Source organism: Pinus tabuliformis, chromosome 9, assembly GCF_031772625.1.
Source record: "Pinus tabuliformis cultivar Carrire ecotype Pingquan chromosome 9, CPIR1, whole genome shotgun sequence".
Classification (NCBI taxonomy): Eukaryota; Viridiplantae; Streptophyta; class Pinopsida; order Pinales; family Pinaceae; genus Pinus; species Pinus tabuliformis.
The window spans coordinates 794,634,561-794,656,758 of NC_142307.1; the positions used below are offsets into that span (position 1 = coordinate 794,634,561).

The 22,198-nt window shown below is 36.2% G+C and overlaps 1 long non-coding RNA gene across 1 annotated transcript; it reads right to left on the reverse strand.

Moving 5' to 3' along the window:
* Positions 1–15,859: 15,859 nt before the first annotated feature.
* LOC149151135 (uncharacterized) lies at positions 15,860–18,227 on the reverse strand. Its single transcript, XR_016263216.1, has 3 exons — positions 16,714–18,227; positions 16,589–16,630; positions 15,860–16,171 (listed from the first exon to the last, which is right to left on the reverse strand). It is a non-coding gene; the product is annotated as an uncharacterized LOC149151135 (long non-coding RNA).
* Between the last annotated feature and the right edge of the window lie 3,971 nt (positions 18,228–22,198).

A 22,198-nucleotide genomic window follows, 5' to 3' on the forward strand; every position in this document is an offset into this window, starting at 1 on the left:
ATACCAAATTATGCTCAATCTGAAGAAGTATCTATTTTGTGTCCCTTTTGGGATCCTGCTGGGTCATGTGGTATGTAGACAAGGATTGATGGTAGACCCCGTGAAGATCGCAGTGATAATCAACTTGGAGGCGCCGAGGAATGTGAAGTAGCTGCGCACAACTCTAGGGAATATCAGATACTATAGGAAGTTCATTGAGAGTTATGCTCAGATCACCGTGCCTATGGAAAAATTGTTGAAAAAGGATCCTACGTTCTTTTGGAATGATGAATGTCAGAAGAGCTTGGACATGTTGAAAGAGAAAATGGTCACCACGCCTATGTTAGTCCTCTCGAAGTGGAAGAAGGAGTTTCATGTACATGTAGATGCATCACGTATTGCGCTAGGAGAAGTACTAACACACGATGGTGAGGGAGAATTGGACCATCCTATAGCATTCGCGAGCAGGAAGCTGTCCAACGCTGAGAAGAACTATTGCACCACAGAGCGCAAAGGACTAGACATGGTGTACGCGCTCCAAAATTTTAGGCACTATTTGTTGGGTGAACACTTTAAGATGTATACAGATCATTCTGCGTTGAAGTACCTGGTCAACAAGCCTTTGTTGGGGGGAAAAATATGTAGGTGGCTGATGTTGTTCTAGGAGTACGACTTTGAAGTTCTTGTGAAGCCAGGAAGACTGAACGCGAGACTTGATCATCTGTCACACATTGAAATGGGAGAGGAACCTACTAATTTGGAGGAGGGGCTGCCTGATGTGTAGCTCTTTGCAGTGCACGTCACGAATAGTCACTTTGAAGATATCATACACTTCCTGATGATGGGAACTGCTCTAGAAAGGTATACAAGCCAACAAAAGGAGTTAGTGGTGCGCGCGAAAGACTTCTTCGTCATTGCAGGACACTTGTACAAAATGGGGTCAGACAAAATATTGCGACGTTATGTAAAGTAAAAAAAGTTAATATAATGATATGTTTAACAAATACTACCAAGAACAATATGTTATATTTAAAAGAAAACTATAATATAGAAATAAATAAAAATAATTCAACAAACTTATTTTTGAAATTCCTCAGACATTTCCTCCAATGATAATTCCTCTGACCTCACACGAGATAATATTGCTTTGACAATTTTTTCATCCTTCACTCCTTGCAATGCTCTCTAAGGTGTGATAGTCATATCTTCTGGAAGCTACTTCATTTTAGGACCTGATTTACTGTTGCTACATATCAATGGCTTAGACTTTTTGACCTTCTAGTTTTTAATGCCAATGTTTTCCCACATGCTAAAAATCTCATTAATCAACTCCCATATCTCTCCAGTTCTAAATGCCAACTGGAAAATGTTATCAACACCTCTGAATAAATCACTAAATTTGCCACCTTTTCCACCTTTTGAATTGATTTTCTCTTCAATTGGATAACCTATTTCCATACAACATTCCTTTCGGAAATCTACAGTAACATTTATCTTATCTCCACCACATTTTTCTTCAAATTCACTATGAATAAATCTAACCCTTTGGATGAAAGTCATAGACATCCTATATTCATTATCTGAATTATGATCCCATGCCACTAAATTTGCTTCTGTATCTGATAAACCAACATAAATGATACATTTCATTGTTTCAAAACGTGGGTTATTGGGATATTCCTCCATCAATTGCCTTTGAGCTTCTACAGAATGGTTCCCCCCAAGCACATAATAATTGTATTCAAAACATTTATCAAATGCTTCTTTGTTGGGAACTTGAACTGGATCAACAAGAAGCACATAACTAACCACATGAGCATATGGATTGTACCTCATCAATGTATTCAAGCTGTGAACATGCAGATGATGTGGCTTTCCGACTTGATATTGACATTGTCCTTCACTTGCCTTATAGATTTGTCTAACATTAAGATGAAATGTATGACCACCCTCAATTAAGTTTCTCTTTGTCAAATTTTGTTGAATGGCATTTTGTTTTGTTTTGATAATGCCATCCTCTAAATTAGCTCCTGGTGTAATGATTTCTCTGTTTTCTTTTGAAGTTTCACTAGGTTCTTGACCGTTGGTAATGACTACTTCAAAATATTCAACTTTACTTTTATTCTTCATAACATTCTCATCATTAACTGTAACAGATTTATTCTTGGGCATTGTTACTTTTGGTCTTTTACGACTCTTCTCAGTTCCAATGTCATCTTCAGTAACGACAACATATTCTTCACTGTCAGTTTCAAATTCATCGTCTTCAAAAGTAACTTGTCTACCCTTGCTAGATTTATCCACTAGAGGCCTTTTTTTCTATCCCTTGGATGTAGTTTTCTAATATCATCAATTACTACATTTTGCTTGTTTGTCTTATCTTCTTCTGACACTGAGTAGAAACTGCTGAAAACTTTCATAATATCATGCTCTATGAAATGAATGCTTCCCAACCTAATTGAACAAATTTCAACAAAATTTTGCCAAACAAAATATCATATGTCAATAAAAACAAAATTAAAAAAATATAGTGAGACAGTTACAAGAACGCAAAACACAAATATAAATAACAATACTTATGATATTTTGTTTCATCTCATTTATCATTTGTTTACACAACTTTGTAGATACCTCTCTCGTGTCATACAATGAATATGATAACTGGTATTTAATCCTTTCATGTGACTTGGGCAGTTATGTAAGTATGTAAACAACTTCACTGTCCGGTACCGAACACATGTCTATGACTCTTCCCATCACGTCATAAATTTCATTATCATTCGGTATATCAATATATAGATATATATTCACATTTTGGCTTTCTCTTTCTTTCACATACCAGATTGTTGATGGACATTTCACTTCTTTTGATTTATTCCAATATGAAATAATTTTCTTATCATTTGAGGCACTTGAAAGATTTGTAGCCATCAGCTCAAGCGAAGTTTGTTCACCAATGTTTTTTGAAGATCCACCTTTAAGAATCTTTAGTCCAGAAAGATTCACAGAAATCTTTTTTGATGCCATTTTCCTGAAAAAAGAAACACATAAATCAGTAAATGACGAAAACATATTAACTTAAATTAAGAATGAAAATGATAAATGATAATTAATTTTATAAATCATAACAATTTCGAAAAAAAATAAATTAAAAAGTGCATCGCTCTGCCATCGCACCCTGAAAATCGGGCGGCCAATTGAGCCAGCCATTGGGTCTGGCTCCCTAGCCCACCATAGCAGCCCGACCACTGTCCTCCCCCCAACCCCTCCTGTGCCACCTCGGTGGCCTACCCGCCCACGGGGTGGTAGGGCGATTTTAACAGTCACCCCGCCACCCCGCGGGCGGGCAGGCGGGCTGCCAGGGTGGCGCGAGGGGGTGGGCTATGGTAGTCCCCCCCATGCCACCCCGGCGGTCCAAGCGGACCAGCCATACTCATCGCCCTTAACCTATGCGCCCATTTGGCCGCTATGAGCATTACCAGGCCCGTTTGGCCATTGTGAGCTTTACCGGGCCCACCATGCTCACAACAGATGTAGTGGGTAAATTTGGCCTGCAAAAAGTTTTAATTTAAAAAAAAATATTGTACTTCATTAAACTTATCTAATATTAAAATTTGCAAGGAAAAAAATTAACTAACCTTTCAATTGCGAGAATTCTCCGTTGAATATGTTGTTGATAGAAATGTAGCTGCTCCACAAATTCGCTCCAAGTATTTCAACGAACCTCAGAAAACCTTGATGTGATGTGAGTAATAGTGATAATGAAATTTATTATATAGGTGAAATTACGTAGATGTTTTACTGTACGATTAATGTGGGATAATTTTGTTTTAAAAAAATTTAACGTGTTGATTTTTTTATGGCGATATAGGAAACTATGATAAAGCGAATATTATGAAACCGTTTTACAGTGGGGTGAATGTGGGATTAATTTGTTTTAGAGTGTATTATAAAAAAAAAAAAAAAAAAATTCAATTGTTTAGTAAATATTATATACTTTAACTATTAAAATAATTTAGGTAAAAGTTGTAGTTTACAATTTTAACTTTAAAGATTTATTTCATAAAAAAAATTAGTTTACATTTTTCATTAAATTGTATAATAAAATAATGAAGGGAAATAAATCTAACAAAATTTTTGGAGGGAAATATTTTGGCGAAACTTTTTGGAGGGAAAATTTCATTCTCTAAGCTATATAATATCTTTAGGAGACTTTGCATTTGTATCATTCAACCTCTTCTATTTGAAAGAGATGGATTCTCCTGATAGTGAAGTTTTGCTTTGTACAACATCAACATCTTCATAGCGTAACAATTCTATTCATATTGATGAATATAACGAGAATTATTCCACTATGAATAGAAAGTCAATTCTTCCACTTAGCCCTAATCCTAAGGACTATGAGAGCAACACTGATGAAAGAGGGGATGCAGAATTTCAAATAAATAAAGGGTTACGGATTCCACTTAGTCCTAATTGTAAGGACTATGAGAGCAGCAGTGATGAAGAGCATGATGATGAATTTCAAAAGAATGGAGTGTCACAGTGTCCACTTAGTCCTAATCCTATGGACTATGAGAGCAGCAGTGATGAAGATCATGATGATGAATTTCAAAAGAATGGAGTGTCATGTTGTCCACTTAGTCCTAATTCTAAGGACTATGAGAGCAGCAGTGATGAAGAGAATGATGATGAAGTTAAAAAAAATGGAGTGTCATGGTGTCCACTTACTCCTAATTCTAAGGACTATGAGAGCAGCAGTGCTGAAGATCATGATGACGAATTTCAAAAGAATGGAGTGTCACGGTGTCCACTTAGTCCTAATTCTAAGGACTACAGGAGCAACAGTGATGAAGAGCATGATGACAAATTTCAAAAGAATGGAGTGTCACGGTGTGCACTTAGCCTTAATTCTAAGGAATATGAGAGCAGCAGTGATGAAGAGCATGATGATGAAGTTCAAAAGAATGGAGTGTCACAGTGTCCACTTAGTCCTAATTCTAAGGACTATGAGAGCAGCAATGATGAAGAGCATGATGATGAATTTCAAAAGAATGGAGTGTCACGGTGTCCTCTTAGTCCTAATTCTAAGGACTATGAGAGCAGTAGTGATGAAGAGCGTGATGAAAATTTTCAAAAGAATGGAGTGTCACAGTGTCCTCTTAGTCCTAATCCAATGGACTATGAGACCAGCAGTGCTAAAGAGCATGATGACAAATTTCAAAAGAATGGAGTGTCACGGTGTCCACTTAGTCCTAATTCTAAGGACTATGAGAGCAGTAGTGATGAAGAGCGTGATGATGAATTTCAAAATAATGGAGTGTCACAGTGTCCTCTTAGTCCTAATTCTAAGGACTATGAGAGCAGCAATGATGAAGAGCGTGATGATGAATTTCAAAAGAATGAAGTGTCACGGTGTTCTCTTAGTCCTAATTCTAAGGACTATGAGAGCAGTAGTGATGAAGGACAAAATGATGCACTTAGTCCTAATTCTAATGACTATAAAGGTAGCAGTGACAAAGGACAAGATGTAGCATTTTCAGTAAGTAAACAATCACATTTTCGACATAGTCTTAATTCTATGGGCTATGAGAGCAGCATTGACAATGGACATGAGGAAGAATATCCAATAAACATCGAGTCAAATTTTCCATTCAGTCTGAATTCTAAGGACTATGATAGTAGCACTAAGAAGGGGAAGATGAAGAATATCCTACAAGTCAGTATTTGAAAAGCACAGCTGATCGTAGTGTGGATAACATTCCTCTTAATGACGATGAAAATCCTTATACAAATGGTGATCCAATGATGGAGATGTTGCCAAGAAATATTGTATCGAGGAGTAGGAGCAGACCTTTTCGTATCAATGCAAGATGTTCTAGTTATACAAGGGGTAGAGCAGAATATCTGACGAGAAGAAGTTCTATCAGCGCTCTCATTTCCAGTGAATGTTGTCAAAAAGATTGCTTGAAACATATGGATTTCAAATTTGCATTAGAGAGCAGGAAGAGATGTTTGTCAATGAATAAAAGCATGAAAAATTCATATTTAGTTGGGTGCATGTCATGTTATGATTATCATATTGTGTCTTTCTTTATCTATAGAAAGGCTTTCAAAATGTTTCATTCGATTGGGCATTTTCGTCTCTCGAGAATTCAAGAAAATTTGGAAAAGGATCCCACATTTTATTCAGAAGTACATCATAAAAGATAGTTTGGGCCATTATTAAATACAGCAATGTCATGGATGAAAGATTTATTTTCAAAGCATGGAGAGTGTATGCCAAATAGAGATACAATACATATTCCAAATAATTTTTCAAGACGAGAAATCTACAACTTATATAAAGAATATACAGAAGGTGCTGAGGGACATGGCCAGTTTATTACATATGAATATTTTGTGAAGGTATGGAAGAAAGAATTCAACAATGTCCGTATTCCTCAGAAGACAAGGATGGGGATTTGCAATACATGTGCTTCTCTTAAATAAAAAAGACAAATGTGAAGGGTCAGAAAGAGGTAAGCATTAATAACTTTAACTTTTAAAATTGTATAGTCATCAACTATGAAAACATATTTCTTAATGGCTTTCTTTTATATTGTGTAGATTCAATTGTCAAATAACTTCAGGAGCATCGCTAACAACAAACAAGTGAAATGAAAAAGTTGTACAAGCATCAAAAGAAGTGTTATGACAATCAGAATAAATATTTGGGTTTGATAATTGATGGTATAGACCAGAAGAAAACACTTTTACCACATTTTGTTCGCACACCCAAAAATTTACAGGAGGAAAATTTTATTCAGTATCACTTGGTCGGTTGTATGGTCTTCAGTGGGAAAATGTTGCCAAGGGTGTACATCACAACTCCAAATATTCATAATGATGCAAATCTGACTATAACCATAATTCATGATGTGCTTTCTCATTGGTATGGTAATCTTCTTGAAGTTTTGTATCTACAATTGGACAATACTTGCTGTGAAAACAAAAATCAAGTTTTTTTTGGATATATAAACATGCTTGTTGAATTGAGAATTTTTCAGAAGGTAAAGGTTGGTTTCCTTCTTGTTGGGCACACTCATGACCATATTGATCAGATGTTCAGTCGTTTTTCATTCACATTGAGGAGGAAGGAAGTTAGGAGCTTGCCATCATTAATTGAATGTATTAAGAAATCATACATGCCAGAGCCTACTTTTGATATGTTGGAAGAAATTGTTGACATGCGAAGGTTTATACTAGGATCACATGGTGAGGGGAAATGCATTGAACAACTTAATGACATTAGCTTCCAACATCAATTTTGTATCAAAAAGATTGATGGGAAAACACTAATATGGGGCTAGAAGTATTCAACTACTACAGAATGGGTACCGTCATCAGGTTTGGAATTTTTGAAGTTCATTCCAGATGATCCAATATTTGCATCAAAAATATTGTTATTACAATCAGTTGGTGAAGTTCATAATGCACGCAGCCAGAATAAAAATATAAATTATTCTGATTGCCTAGAAGAAATTAAAAAATGTATTAGATATACATATGAGTACTTTTTCATTGCTGATTCAGTTTGGTGGGAGCCAATTTTCAATAATCAAAGTGATATCATTTCAAAAACAACAAATGAAGATATACCTTTGAAAAATCCATTTATTTGGCCACAAAATGTGTTGAATGAACATGAGGAAATAAACATTGTTGAACAACAACAATCTCAAGGTATTATTAATTCTTCACAGGCAGAGGAAAGAGAGATGTATATTGGTTCCAAAAGATCTTGTGCACAACGTGAAGCCATGTAAGAACTTTATAGGGGTTCAATATAGGACATTAAGGAAGGTTGCATGATCGTAGTGCTAGCAGATGGAAATCCCAATGGTTATCCATTCTGGGTTGCTAAAGTTATAAAGGTCTTTACAGAAAATGAGGATGTTACAGGTGTTGAAGTACATTGGTATGCCACAAATACACATCCATTCAATGGTGTGTACAAGCCAGAGATGGTAGTTGACAAAAAAATGGCGGAAAAAGAAAAAGAAAGGGTACAAATATAAATCACTGCCGCACAGACATATTAAAATTGGAGGTTGTTGACATACTTGTTTATGACTTCAATTTAACAAAGAGAGGAACTCTTCACTTCAAGACAATAGAGATTTTGAAAAGGTTGTTAACAGAAGGAACAATGTTGAGATGGGAGTCTCCTGAAACTATCCATAGATCTAGAAGAATTTTGAAACCTGAAATGGTAGGCATGCATGTGGACTCAGATGGGGCACTAGTTGATGAAAGAGAAGAATATGGAACATCTTCATCAGCATCCAGTCACTCATCTGAAGATGTGAATTCTGATGGTATGCATGAAAATATGAGTGATTTTGAATAATTGTTTAAGACAATTTATATAACTGATGTTTGCATCGTATCTTGAAATAAAATCTTTGATTTCCATATGGTGTTAAATGAGAAGTTATGAGTCATTTTTATGTTGTTGGATTATATATGTTAATTATGATAATTTTTATTGTTTAGAATATCTACAATGCAACATTAAATTAGAGATATAATGTATGTTTCATTCAATATACAAATAATGACATTTGAATTCATTTAGTCATGTAATTTGTTCATAATGTCATGGTTTTTTAATTTTATGGTGGAAAAAATTTCCAATTTCTTTTGTATCTAGCATGTTATGGTTGAAAACATGTTGAATTTATACTTAGGAAAGAAAAAAGTTATTCTACCAAAAACATTAGTGTGTTTTTTCCTCATAAATTTTTTTTTTTGGCACATAAAAATTCGGTTTTACTAGCATTTTTTTAAAATGTTGAAAATTGACCCTAAAAAAAATCGTCGTTCCAGTATCATCACTTTTTTGTTTTCAAGGTGTTTTTTGCACGAAAATTGCTTTTTCCCTGTCATTTTCAAACATGTTCAAAATTGACCCTAAAAAAAAAATCCAACGTTCCAGTATACACACTTTTCGTTTTTAACACTGTTTTTGATGTTTTTTCGAGGTTTTTTGGCCAGAGTTCCCGTTTTGAGTTTATAGTTCCCGTTTCAAAGTTCACATTGTTATATACACGAAATTCCACATAACATGTATATTTCTATTATATGCATAATTTGATTATAGACTAAGGCATTTCAGCCTTAAGCACAAATTTTCCTTCGACTACATTGTATTCTCACTCTTTGTCTATGCTTTATATCTGTCTCTCTATATATCCCCTTAGAAGAACACGCAGGTTCATAATATATAGAAATAACTATAGAATCATGGATCATTCTAGATCCACGATCTTCTCCTAAAATCGTTCAAACAATCCCTAAATATTTCATTATGCATACATGGCAGATAATTACATTAAATTAAGTCTTCTCGAGACTTATCAATTCCATCAAACTAGCTCTGTTTTAATAGAATTTTGCTCCCGGTTCACATGATTGTCCATGTCTCCTCCTCTATAGCTTTGACTTTGGCCTTTGATTAAGGGTGCCCAGATGCTCTTGCATCAGAGGGGCACTAATAACCAAGCTAAACTCATTGCTCTATGGGTGTTACAGATCTATTTGGGCACATCACTCCCAACATTTAGATCATTACTATTAGGGTTCATCAAACCCTAATTCAGTTGTTACATGCCCTAGACAAGTCAACTCATTGAATGCTTCCTTCTATGAGAGTTTCCTGGCCTTGCCTTCCTGAAATGCCTCCTTGGGACACCAGCATAGCTCAAGCCTTGAGACAGTGTGCTGCAGAGTAGGAAGACTCACTATGGCCTGCACTGCAGTGCACTTAGGCCCCCTTTGACTTGCGCTGGGTGAGATTGAGCGAAATTTGCATAGGGTTCTGTGAATATTCCTTCATTCTAGATGATTCTAGAATTGGATAGGCTAAGGATCCATTAATCTCCTATCCTCTCATCCCTTGCTCCATGGAAATTAACTCCAAGTTTGGAAGGCCATTCAATACCCTCAGTTATGAGAAAACCACCTCTATTTCCTATAAATTGAGCATTCATCATTGTGATCATGGGGCTAGAATTTGAAGTTTGTAAGGAAATTCTATTGGTTTTAGAATTGAGTTTATGTTAAGTAATGATATGCTGCTAGAGTTGTATGGTTTTGATGTGGCGAGGGTTGGACTGAAGCTGGAGGAGTGGCACAGGATCGAATTGTATTGGGTGATACTTTTCCTTCTACATTAATAAAGAGCTTATTCCTTTTCTCAAATGATTGTTCATATCTATGATGATTATGTGTTTCAATGCCTTTGATTCCATTGTTTTATAGTAGATAGATTATGTATGCTTTGATCGTTTCTTGTTTCTGTTTCTCTTGATACAGGTACCTTTTGAGCGGATTAAGTTCAATTGGGAGCAACGTGAGCGATTCAAAAGAGATCTAGGAAGAAAAAGACTACAAGTAAGTTCCTCCATCTCATCTATATTCTATAAAAGTTCCTCCATCTCATCTATATTCTATAAGAAAAGGTTAAACTACTCTCTCTGTTGTTCTAGGTATAGTCACCCACCTAGGGAAAATGTGTTTATCCGTAGATGCAAATTCCATATAACAATGGGGGACTTTATAATGTGCTAAATGACTGGGCATAGAGACTTTAAAGATTTTTGGGGACTCCAAAGGTATCATAAAATGGGTACAGGGGTCAACACTCTTTAATCCTTTCATTTTAACAGCATGGATAAGGTGCATATGAACACTAGAGAAGACATTTCATCGTATCACCTACAAGCTTTCGTACTGGGAACAAAATTGGGTTGCAGACTCCCTGTCAAAAAGAGGAGTATCAGTAGAGGCAAGTAAGATTCACTTTGCTGCGTTTGAATAAGGTACTTCAATCAATGAAGGATATATAGATATCCTATAGCATAGAGCAATACTTTTTATTTAAGAACATGTAACAATTTTGTGATACTGTGATGACTAGCATTGAGACAATGATGTAGACAAATTTTTAACAATCAGATGGGCTGTAATAATAGATATACATGAGGACTCATGGGTAAAATTTGGGGATACATGATACAATATCTGTAAAAGGTTGTTTTTTGTGGAGGACCAATGATTAAAGATCTTTGTCCCAAGTTTTTGAGATGTAAATATAATTGAAACAAGCTGTTGTAATCACTTTCTAATGAAAAGATGATTTTTTTAGGACCAGGAAAAAAAAGAAATTGAAAATTTTAAAGGAGACGCTATTATCTAGTAGTCAACATAAAATGAGAAGGAACTCATTGGAAAAGTAAAGAGTGTAAAAGTGAAGGAGAAATCAAGGAGAAGATACAGAGGATTAGAAGAAAAGAGAAGAGAAGGGAGGCTTCTTGTTGTAAGAGGCAGGGAATGCAGATACAAACACAAAAGAAGTAAATTTCAAGTCTTTAGAAATTTTTTGAGCAATAGTAATGCTTGTTTGACACTAAGACTAGAGGGTTGTTGGTAATTTTTTATTTGATAGTTGAAATCTGTGAGGTTTAAATGTGGTAATTTGCAATTTTCTGGGAATTGATATACATCTGATGTAAAGTGTTAACAATTCCTATTTGTGGATGGTGCCTCTCTTAGAATTATATTTATGTACATGTTTATGAAATAGTTTTGTGCTGTGATAATTATTTTCCAATTGCAACCTCATTGTGTGTGTTCTTTTAAATTAGGTAGATCGCTGCATTACATAGAAGACTATATTAACAGGGAAATAATGAGACAAAAATCGCTATATTTAGGAAAGCTTCTTTTGGCGAGATAACTTATTTCCTTCGCCTATTTCCAAACGTCGGTATAAACAATTTTAAATTATAATCATCACCAATTTCAAAACCAAAACTTATATACTAGCATTTGCACCACATGTTGCAAAGAAAACGCCGTAAGGCAATGGCATAAGAAATAATAATATAGAAGAAATAGGCCACCATTTTATGTAATGTTTCTTTACTAGTGTTTCTTTTTTATCATAAACTGGGTAGCGAATTCCATATTTGAACACAGAGCCACGGTCACAACCTACACATGTACATCTTAACATGAACAACAGTAACAAAATGCAGAAATTCCATCTAAAAGGAATAAGTAGAAACTTGAAATTCTAGCTAGAATAAAGGGTAAACCTTGTTGCGCTACGTTTTTGGGCTGACTCTCCAATTGTGATACAACCCTAGCATTCACAAGCTGTTATAGAAAATGTATGTGGCTCTCATAAGGACAAACAAGCCAAATATTGGTGAATATTGAAAAGAACCAAATGACGATATGGCCATTCTTGACTACATTGAAAATATAAGACAGTCATAAATTAGAATAGAATCTGATAAAAAAGAATGACCAAAGTAAATGAATGAACTCAAAAACAGAACACCACTTGAGAAACATCAAAAGGCTCAATTCGTGTCCAAAGACAATACCACTAGAGAAAGATCCATAATCACTACGTGAGCTACTACATTCGATGCTAACTGTTGTCGTCTCTTTCTCAATATCAACACTAGCGAAGTTTGTTGCAGGCATCTCATCCCCACCAACATCAACAGATTCATCACCAGGGCCACAACCTACACATGTACATATGCTTACATGAACAACAGTAACGAAATGCATAAATTCCATCTAAAAAGAATAAATAGAAACTTAAAATTCTGGCTAGAATAAAGAGTAAACCTTGTTGAACTATGTTTGTGGGCTGACTCTCCAATTGTGATACAACCCTAGCATTCACAGGCTGCTACAGAAAATGTCAGTGGCTCTGGTAAGGAAAAACAAACCAAATATTGGTGAACATTGAAAAGAACCAAATGATGATATGACCATTCTTGACTACATTTAAAATATAAGACAGTCATAACACTAGGACAGCATATGGCACAATCAAGGCCAACAAAATTATCTTCAACTCTATACATCCCCAAAGAAACTATGGTTGCACTCAACTTATATACCAACTTCCATAAAAACATTATTTTGAGATAAATTCCAGCAACACTACAATGTGATGAACCCTCAATTACCCCAAGAAAACTTGGGCATTACAACAAGAAATATTAAAATGACGGCAAAGGTCTTTTATGTACTCCTGATTAAAGAACCTCTTCAAATAATTATTTCTCTAGAATTTACCTCAGCTTCATAAAGATATCCATTAGGTAAAAAAAAAAACCGTCACTATCATCATCTTCTTCAGATTTAAAATTCTTTGTCTCAACCTCAATCTTTTCTTCCTCATTATCCTTGTCGCAGTCAGAAAGGCTTTCCCGGGGATCTAACTAAAGATATTTAACAGATTAAGAAAAGCTTACAAAAATATTGATAAATACTCTTTACCAAAAATGTCGCTATCAATCTCATAGTCCAAAGGACAATCCTTCCTGAAATGATTTCGAGGCCTAATGCTATCACTGCATTAAAGCCAGACAGTCAAAACCAGAAACTTTCCCTCTTGTGTAGTGCAGGATTAGGAATCCATGAGCTTCAAGGTGATTCATATGTTTTTCATTGTGCTATCAACGTTAACAACACTATATCTTTCTTTAATAATTAACAGCCTTCAGACTATGCAAAGTATCTTCTCCTTTTCTTGGAGAAGGTTCCATAATAATCAAGTTTGTAGCTATGATCAAACTGCAAAAGCTTTCTTATCTTATTGTGGAGCCTAGTTTCTCTTTGTGTAGTGGTATTTCCATTATTTCCGGGCAAACTATCACTTAAAAATTCTTCCCAGTCATTCGCAAGGTTCTTTGCCATGAACTGATGATCTTCAACATCACAGTAAGTCCGTTTTTTGCTTGTAGAGGATTGCACTTTTTCCAATGCAACAGCTTCAGCAGATGCCCCCATCAAACGAAATTCATTGAAAAATGCAACTTTGGGTTTATGTCGGATACCCCAACTTAGATGTCTTTGTGGAGAAAAACTCCAATTAATATTGTGCCAAGCCTCCAGGTGGGACCTGTGTGCACCAAGAAATCAAAGTTATTCAATTGAGTGCCGCCTGTTTTTGTATTGCAAGTTGTTTTTCATCTCATCTTCTTCCTTTTTCACGTTTTGCAGCGAATTCCATATTTGAACACAGAGCCATGGTGACAACCTACACATGTACATCTTAACATGAACAACAGTAACAAAATGCAGAAATTCCATCTAAAAAGAATAAGTAGAAACTTGAAATTCTAGCTAGAATAAAGAGTAAACCTTGTTGGGCTACGTTTTTGGGCTGACTCTCCAATTGTGATACAACCCTAGCATTCACAAGCTGTTATAGAAAATGTATGTGGCTCTCATAAGGACAAACAAGCCAAATATTGGTGAATATTGAAAAGAACCAAATGACGATATGGCCATTCTTGACTACTTTTAAAATATAAGACAGTCATAAATTAGAATAGAATCTGATAAAAAAGAATGACCAAATTAAATGAATGAACTCAAAAACAGAATACCACTTGAGAAACATCAAAAGGCTCAATTCCTGTCCAAAGACAATACCACTAGAGAAAGATCCATAATCACTGTGTGAGCTACTACATTCGATGCTAACTACTGTCGTCTCTTTCTCAATATCAACACTAGCGAAGTTTGTTGCAGGCATCTCATCCCCACCAACATCAACAGATTCATCACCAGGGTCACAACCTACACATGTACATATGCTTACATGAACAACAGTAACGAAATGCATAAATTCCATCTAAAAAGAATAAATAGAAACTTAAAATTCTGGCTAGAATAAAGAGTAAACCTTGTTGAACTATGTTTGTGGGCTGACTCTCCAATTGTGATACAACCCTAGCATTCACAGGCTGCTACAGAAAATGTCAGTGGCTCTGGTAAGGAAAAACAAACCAAATATTGGTGAACATTGAAAAGAACCAAATGATGATATGACCATTCTTGACTACATTTAAAATATAAGATAGTCATAACACTAGGACAGCATATGGCACGATAGAGGCCAACAAAATTATCTTCAACTCTATACATCCCCAAAGAAACTATGGTTGCACTCAATTTATATACCAACTTCCATAAAAACATTATTTTGAGGTAAATTGCAGTAACACTACAACGTGATGAACCCTCAATTACCCCAAGAAAACTTGGGCATTACAACAAGAAATATTAAAATGACGGAAAAGGTCTTTTATGTACTCCTGATTAAAAAACCTCATCAAATAATTATTTCTCTAGAATTTACCTCAGCTTCATAAAAATATCCATTAGGTAAAAAAAAAACCGTCACTATCATCATCTTCTTCAGATTTAAAATTCTTTGTCTCAACCTCAATCTTTTCTTCCTCATTATCCTTGTCGCAGTCAGAAAGGCTTTCCCGGGGATCTAACTAAAGATATTTAACAGATTAAGAAAAGCTTACAAAAATATTGATAAATACTCTTTACCAAAAATGTCGCTATCAATCTCATAGTCCAAAGGACAATCCTTCCTGAAATGATTTCGAGGCCTAATGCTATCACTGCATTAAAGCCAGACAGTCAAAACCAGAAACTTTCCCTCTCGTGTAGTGCAGGATTAGGAATCCATGAGCTTCAAGGTGATTCATATGTTTTTCATTGTGCTATCAACATTAACAACACTATATCTTTCTTTAATAATTAACAAACTTCAGACTATGCAAAGTATCTTCTCCTTTTCTTGGAGAAGGTTCCATAATAATCAAGTTTGTAGCTATGATCAAACTGCAAAAGCTTTCTTCTCTTATTATGGAGCCTAGTTTCTCTTTGTGTAGTGGTATTTCCATTATTGCCGGGCAAACTATCACTTAAAAATTCTTCCCAGTCATTCGCGAGGTTCTTTGCCATGAACTGATGATCTTCAACATCACCGTAAGTCCGTTTTTTTCTTGTATAGGATTGCACTTTTTCCAATGCAATAGCTTCAGCAGATGCCCCCATGAAACGAAATTCATTGAACAATGCAACTTTGGGTTTATGTCGGATACCCCAACTTAGATGTCTTTGTGGAGAAAATCTCCAATTAATATTGTGCCAAGCTTCCAGGTGGGACCTGTGTGCACCAAGAAATCAAAGTTATTCAATTGAGTGCCGCCTGTTTTTGTATTGCAAGTTGTTTTTCATCTCAGCTTCTTCCTTTTTCGCGTTGTTTCTGTTTTTTTTCTACCTCTTCTTGTTGCCGTTTCTTTTCTTTCTCCTGGTTCAAGACAACCAACGATGTTATCAACTATATATGGTGCCCTCATGGAACGCAGAGTAGATGTGTTTCCTATCGGACTTGTATAAATCTTAGCTTTTCTTTTCTCATGCTGGTTGGGAAAAAGAGGTTTCCTGATTGAATTTGAGTTTAACTGTAATAATGTAAGACAATATTCCACATATACTACAGAAATAGAAGACTGAAAAAATTGGGAAACATGTTGGTGAAATCAAATAAATAAACATGATAAATTCAATATAGGGGTAACATGTCCTCATAATTTTGATAATCTCACAAAGCAAATCAACATTGCCAATTTCCCACTTTCATATTTGCATGAGCATCTGGATTAAAAATGATGCAAATCCATTTCAACAAGCAATCAAAGAAAGCAGTGTGGCCTGAAAATCTTACTTGAATAATAGCTTCCTTCTGAGCACGAGCTTGTTCCTTTTCCTAAAATTGCAGTAAGAAATGTTAGTAAAAGCTCCAAACACTATCTTTTAAAGCTTGCATTCTTTTATAAGAATTCAACTAACCTGTTTCATCTTCTCCCTTTTCAGTTCCTGTTCCAGCCATTTCTGTTCCATCTCCTGTTCATTTCTTTCTTTCTTCTTAATTGCCTCTTTATCCTTCAGCTTTGTTTGCTTGACCATTATACATCAATAAACAGCTATCACTGCATTAAAGCCAGACAGTCAAAACCAAAAACTTTCCCTCTCACGTAGTGCAGGATTAGGAATCCTGAGCTTCAAGGTGATACATATATTTTTCATCGTAGTCTATCAACGTTAACAACACTATATCTTTCTTTAATAATTAACAGCCTTCAGACTATGCAAAGTATCTTCTCCTTTTCTTGGAGAAGGTTCCATAATAATCAGGTTTGTAGCTGTGATCAAACTGCAAAAGCTTTCTTCTCTTACTATGGAGCCTAGTTTCTCTTTGTGCAGTGGTATTTCCATTATTTCCGGGCAAACTATCACTTAAAAATTCTTCCCAGTCATTCGCAAGGTTCTTTGCCATGAACTCATTATCTTCAACATCATCGTAAGTCCGTTTTTTGCTTGTAGAGGATTGCACTTTTGCCAATGCAACAGCTTCAACAGATGCCCCCATCAAACGAAGTTCATTGAACAATGCAACTTTGGGTTTATGTCGGATACCCCAACTTAGATGTCCTTGTGGAGAAAATCTCCAATTAATATTTTGCCAAGCTTCCAGGTGGGACCTGTGTGCACCAAAAAATCAAAGTTATTCAATTGAGTGCCGCCTATTTTTGTATTGCAAGTTGTTTTTTCATCTCAGCTTCTTCCCTTTTCACGTTGTTTCTGTTTTTTTTCTACCTCTTCTTGTTGTCGTTTCTTTTCTTTCTCCTAATTCAAGACAACCAACGATGTTATCAACTATATATGGTGCCCTCATGGAACGCAGAGTAGATGTGTTTCCTATCAGACTTGTATAATGGTTGGGAAAAAGAGGTTTCCTGATTGAATTTGAGTTTGACTGTAATAATGTAAGACAATATTCCACATATACTACAGAAATAGAAGACTGAAAAAATTGGGAAACATGTTGGTGAAATCAAATAAATAAATAACATGATAAATTCAATATAGGGGTAACATGTCCTCATAATCTTGATAATCTCACAGAGCAAATCAAAATTGCCAATTTCCCACTTTCATATTTGCATGAGAATTTGGATTAAAAATGATGCAAATCTATTTTGACAAGCAATCAAAGAAAGCAGTGTGCCCTGAAAATCTTACTTGAATAATAGCTTCCTTCTGAGCACGAGCTTGTTCCTTTTCTTAAAATTGCAATAAGAAATGTTAGTAAAAGCTCCAAACATTATCTTTTAAAGCTTGCATTCTTTTATAAGAATTCAACTAACCTGTTTCATCTTCTCCCTTTTCAGTCCCTGTTCTAGCCATTTATGTTCCATCTCTTCTGTTCATTTCTTTCTTTCTTCTTAATTGCCTATTTCTCCTTCAGCTTTGCTTGCTTGACCATTCTACCTCAATAAACAGAGACATGTTGGCAACATTGCATATCTTCAACTAATCGTACATATCTAGATTGTTAAATCTAACAACATCAATTTAAATTGGCTCGCAAATTGGTTCAATTCATACATATTTGATTGAGAATGTTACATCTGAATATGATTGAGAATGTTATAGCATAGTTTCTCGTCTTTGCTCTGTCGCATAATTTCCGGCACTGGTTGCTTGACCTTTTCCATCTGTTGTTTCAACGATTTGCCGCAAAACATTTGCCCAGGGAACTACAAGAAAATACACCCCAAAGTGAATTTGTCCAGCCCATTTTTGCAGGACCGAAAGGCATCGGTGTAATTTCGACATTGCCATTCTCAATTGAATGATCTTCATCTTCTGCAGAATCGATAACATTATTGTCAGAGTTTTTCTCTATACAAAGCCCGGGAAACGAGTTGGATGGAGCCGAAACCTTCAGCTCAGGAACCACATGGGATTGGGGGCTGTCATTGAATGATGGGCTAATTGATCAAGGCTATTGGATTTGGTTGCCAGAATTATAGGAAAGAATTCAGCTTCGTGTGCATTCAATTCAATTATATCCTCATCCTGGTAGTCATTCATATTTTCTCACTGCAGAGAACCCTCAAAGACTTCAATCGATTCTCTATTTAAATGAGAGAGATTCCAACTGAAATAGCCCCCAATTTCTTTGGGGGATGTTGATGAACTTCTAGTGGAAATCCAGGGAGGCAAAGTTAAAGCACTGTGGGCGCTTGCAGGCACATGACCCCTTGATTCTTCTTCTGTCTGCACTGACTTACAAACCCTAGGCCATCTGAAAGGGGCAGAGTCTAGTTTATCTTTGTGCACTAACATGATTTTTAAATCAAATATTATTTGATAATCTCAGATATGGCATTTGAATAAAATGGAGGATGGCAGTGGAATTGTGTATTTATGGTGTGCACAGGAAACTGCAACTGCAAACATTGAATATGTGTAGAGAAAAGTAGGGTTTCGCCCAATTAATGTTCTTGAAATCAAGGGGTGTTTCTTGATATTGGTGGCTCCACGGACCAAGCCGAGACGCCTCTTCGCGTCTTTTACTTCCCAGTCATTCGCAAGGTTCTTTGCCATGAACTCATGATCTTCAACATCACCGTAAGTCCGTTTTTTGCTTGTAGAGGATTGCACTTTTGCCAATGCAACAGCTTCAGCAGATGCCCCCATCAAACGAAGTTCATTGAACAATGCAACTTTGGGTTTATGTCGGATACCCCAACTTAGATGTCCTTGTGGAGAAAATCTCCAATTAATATTGTGCCAAGCTTCCAGGTGGGACCTGTGTGCACCAAAAAATCAAAGTTATTCAATTGAGTGCCGCCTATTTTTGTATTGCAAGTTGTTTTTTCATCTCAGCTTCTTCCCTTTTCACGTTGTTTCTGTTTTTTTTCTACCTCTTCTTGTTGCCGTTTCTTTTCTTTCTCCTCATTCAAGACAACCAACGATGTTATCAACTATATATGGTTCCCTCATGGAACGCAGAGTAGATGTGTTTCCTATCAGACTTGTATAATGGTTGGGAAAAAGAGGTTTCCTGATTGAATTTGAGTTTGACTGTAACAATGTAAGACAATATTCCACATATACTACAGAAATAGAAGACTGGAAAAATTGGGAAACATGTTGGTGAAATCAAATAAATAAATAACATGATAAATTCAATATAGGGGTAACATGTCCTCATAATTTTGATAATATCACAGAGCAAATCAAAATTGCCAATTTCCCACTTTCATATTTGCTTGAGAATTTGGATTAAAAATGATGCAAATCTATTTTGACAAGCAATCAAAGAAAGCAGTGTGCCCTGAAAATCTTACTTGAATAATAGCTTCCTTCTGAGCACGAGCTTGTTCCTTTTCTTAAAATTGCAATAAGAAATGTTAGTAAAAGCTCCAAACATTATCTTTTAAAGCTTGTGTTCTTTTATAAGAATTCAACTAACCTGTTTCATCTTCTCCCTTTTCAGTCCCTGTTCTAGCCATTTCTGTTCCATCTCTTCTGTTCATTTCTTTCTTTCTTCTTAATTGCCTATTTCTCCTTCAGCTTTGCTTGCTTGACCATTCTACCTCAATAAACAGAGACATGTTGGCAACATTGCATATCTTCAACTAATCGTACATATCTAGATTGCTAAATCTAACAACATCAATTTAAATTGGCTCGCAAATTGGTTCAATTCATACATATTTGATTGAGAATGTTACCTCTGAATATGATTGAGAATGTTATAGCATAGTTTCTCGTCTTTGCTCTGTCGCATAATTTCCGGCACTGGTTGCTTGACCTTTTCCATTTGTTGTTTCAACGATTCGCCGCAAAACATTTGCCCAGGGAACTACAAGAAAATACACCCCAAAGTGAATTTGTCCAGCCCATTTTTGCAGGACCGAAAGGCATCGGTGTAATTTCGACATTGCCATTCTCAATTGAATGATCTTCATCTTCTGCAGAATCGATAACATTATTGTTAGTGTTTTTCTCTATACAAAGCCCGGGAAACGAGTTGGATGGAGCCGAAACCTTCAGCTCAGGAACCACATGGGGTTGGGGGCTGTCATTGAATGATGGGCTAATTGATCAAGGCTATTGGATTTGGTTGCCGGAATTATAGGAAAGAATTCAGCTTCGTGTGCATTCAATTCAATTATATCCTCATCCTGGTAGTCATTCATATTTTCTCGCTGCAGAGAACCCTCAAAGACTTCAATCGATTCTCTGTTTAAATGAGAGAGATTCCAACTGAAATAGCCCCCAATTTCTTTGGGGGATGCTGATGAACTTCTAGTGGAAATCCAGGGAGGCAAAGTTAAAGCACTGTGGGCGCTTGCAGGCACATGACCCCTTGATTCTTCTTCTGTCTGCACTGACTTACAAACCCTAGGCCATCTGAAAGGGGCAGAGTCTAGTTTATCTTTGTGCACTAACATGATTTTTAAATCAAATATTATTTGATAATCTCAGATATGGCATTTGAATAAAATGGAGGATGGCAGTGGAATTGTGTATTTATGGTGTGCACAGGAAACTGCAACTGCAAACATTGAATATGTGTAGAGAAAAGTAGGGTTTCGCCCAATTAATGTTCTTGAAATCAAGGGGTGTTTCTTGATATTGGTGGCTCCACGGACCAAGCCGAGACGCCTCCTCGCGTCTTTTACTTGAAGCCATTTTATCAGATCCTGCGCTGTGTTCCATTGCCCGGCCTCGGCCCCTCATCTCTCCGCCTCTTCGCCCGACCTGTGCAGCCTTCGGTTCTACCTGAAACCACTGCCTGAAAGTCCAACGAAGGCCACTTTGTATGAAAAATAAAGGTTCTTCCAGAGGTCTTCCTGGATGGCCCAGAGGCGTGAGATGGAGGTGGCCTTGGCTCAACTTTTCCCTGCAAAACTATGTACCATCCTTCGGTTCTATTGTCCGTTGATCTGGAACCTGGTGATGAAGTTACCGCTGGATGAGTTAGTTAGCCACCATAAACGCGTGATAAGATGCATGCCCAACGCATACACCAACGGCCACACCTCTAAACTCGATTATTGAATCAACGGCGGGAGACACTCGTATCGTCTAACACTTCATCGGACGAAGCAGAGAGATGACACGAGGGCAAGGAGGAAAGTTCATCTCAGAGGGAACGCCTTACGACGTAATTAATTAAATTTAGTTACTAACTAGTCTTTTTACTGGTCCTTTCAGTTTTGTTTCCCTCCTTGTCATCCTATTATTTTGTTTTCTTCATTCATTTCTTCAATTTCCCCTCTTGTTATATCTGCCTCCAAAGTTATCCCTCCAAACCTCTATGCTTTCGATAAAAAAATCACATCTTTTGTGACCGCCAACCTTCCAAAACTATTTATGCTATGATCTCTAAGCCTCCATTACTGTTGTTTCTCTCTCTGATCATGTTGAAAAGATGCATTCCTCTTGCTTTGAAAAAGATATTTTCTAACCCATA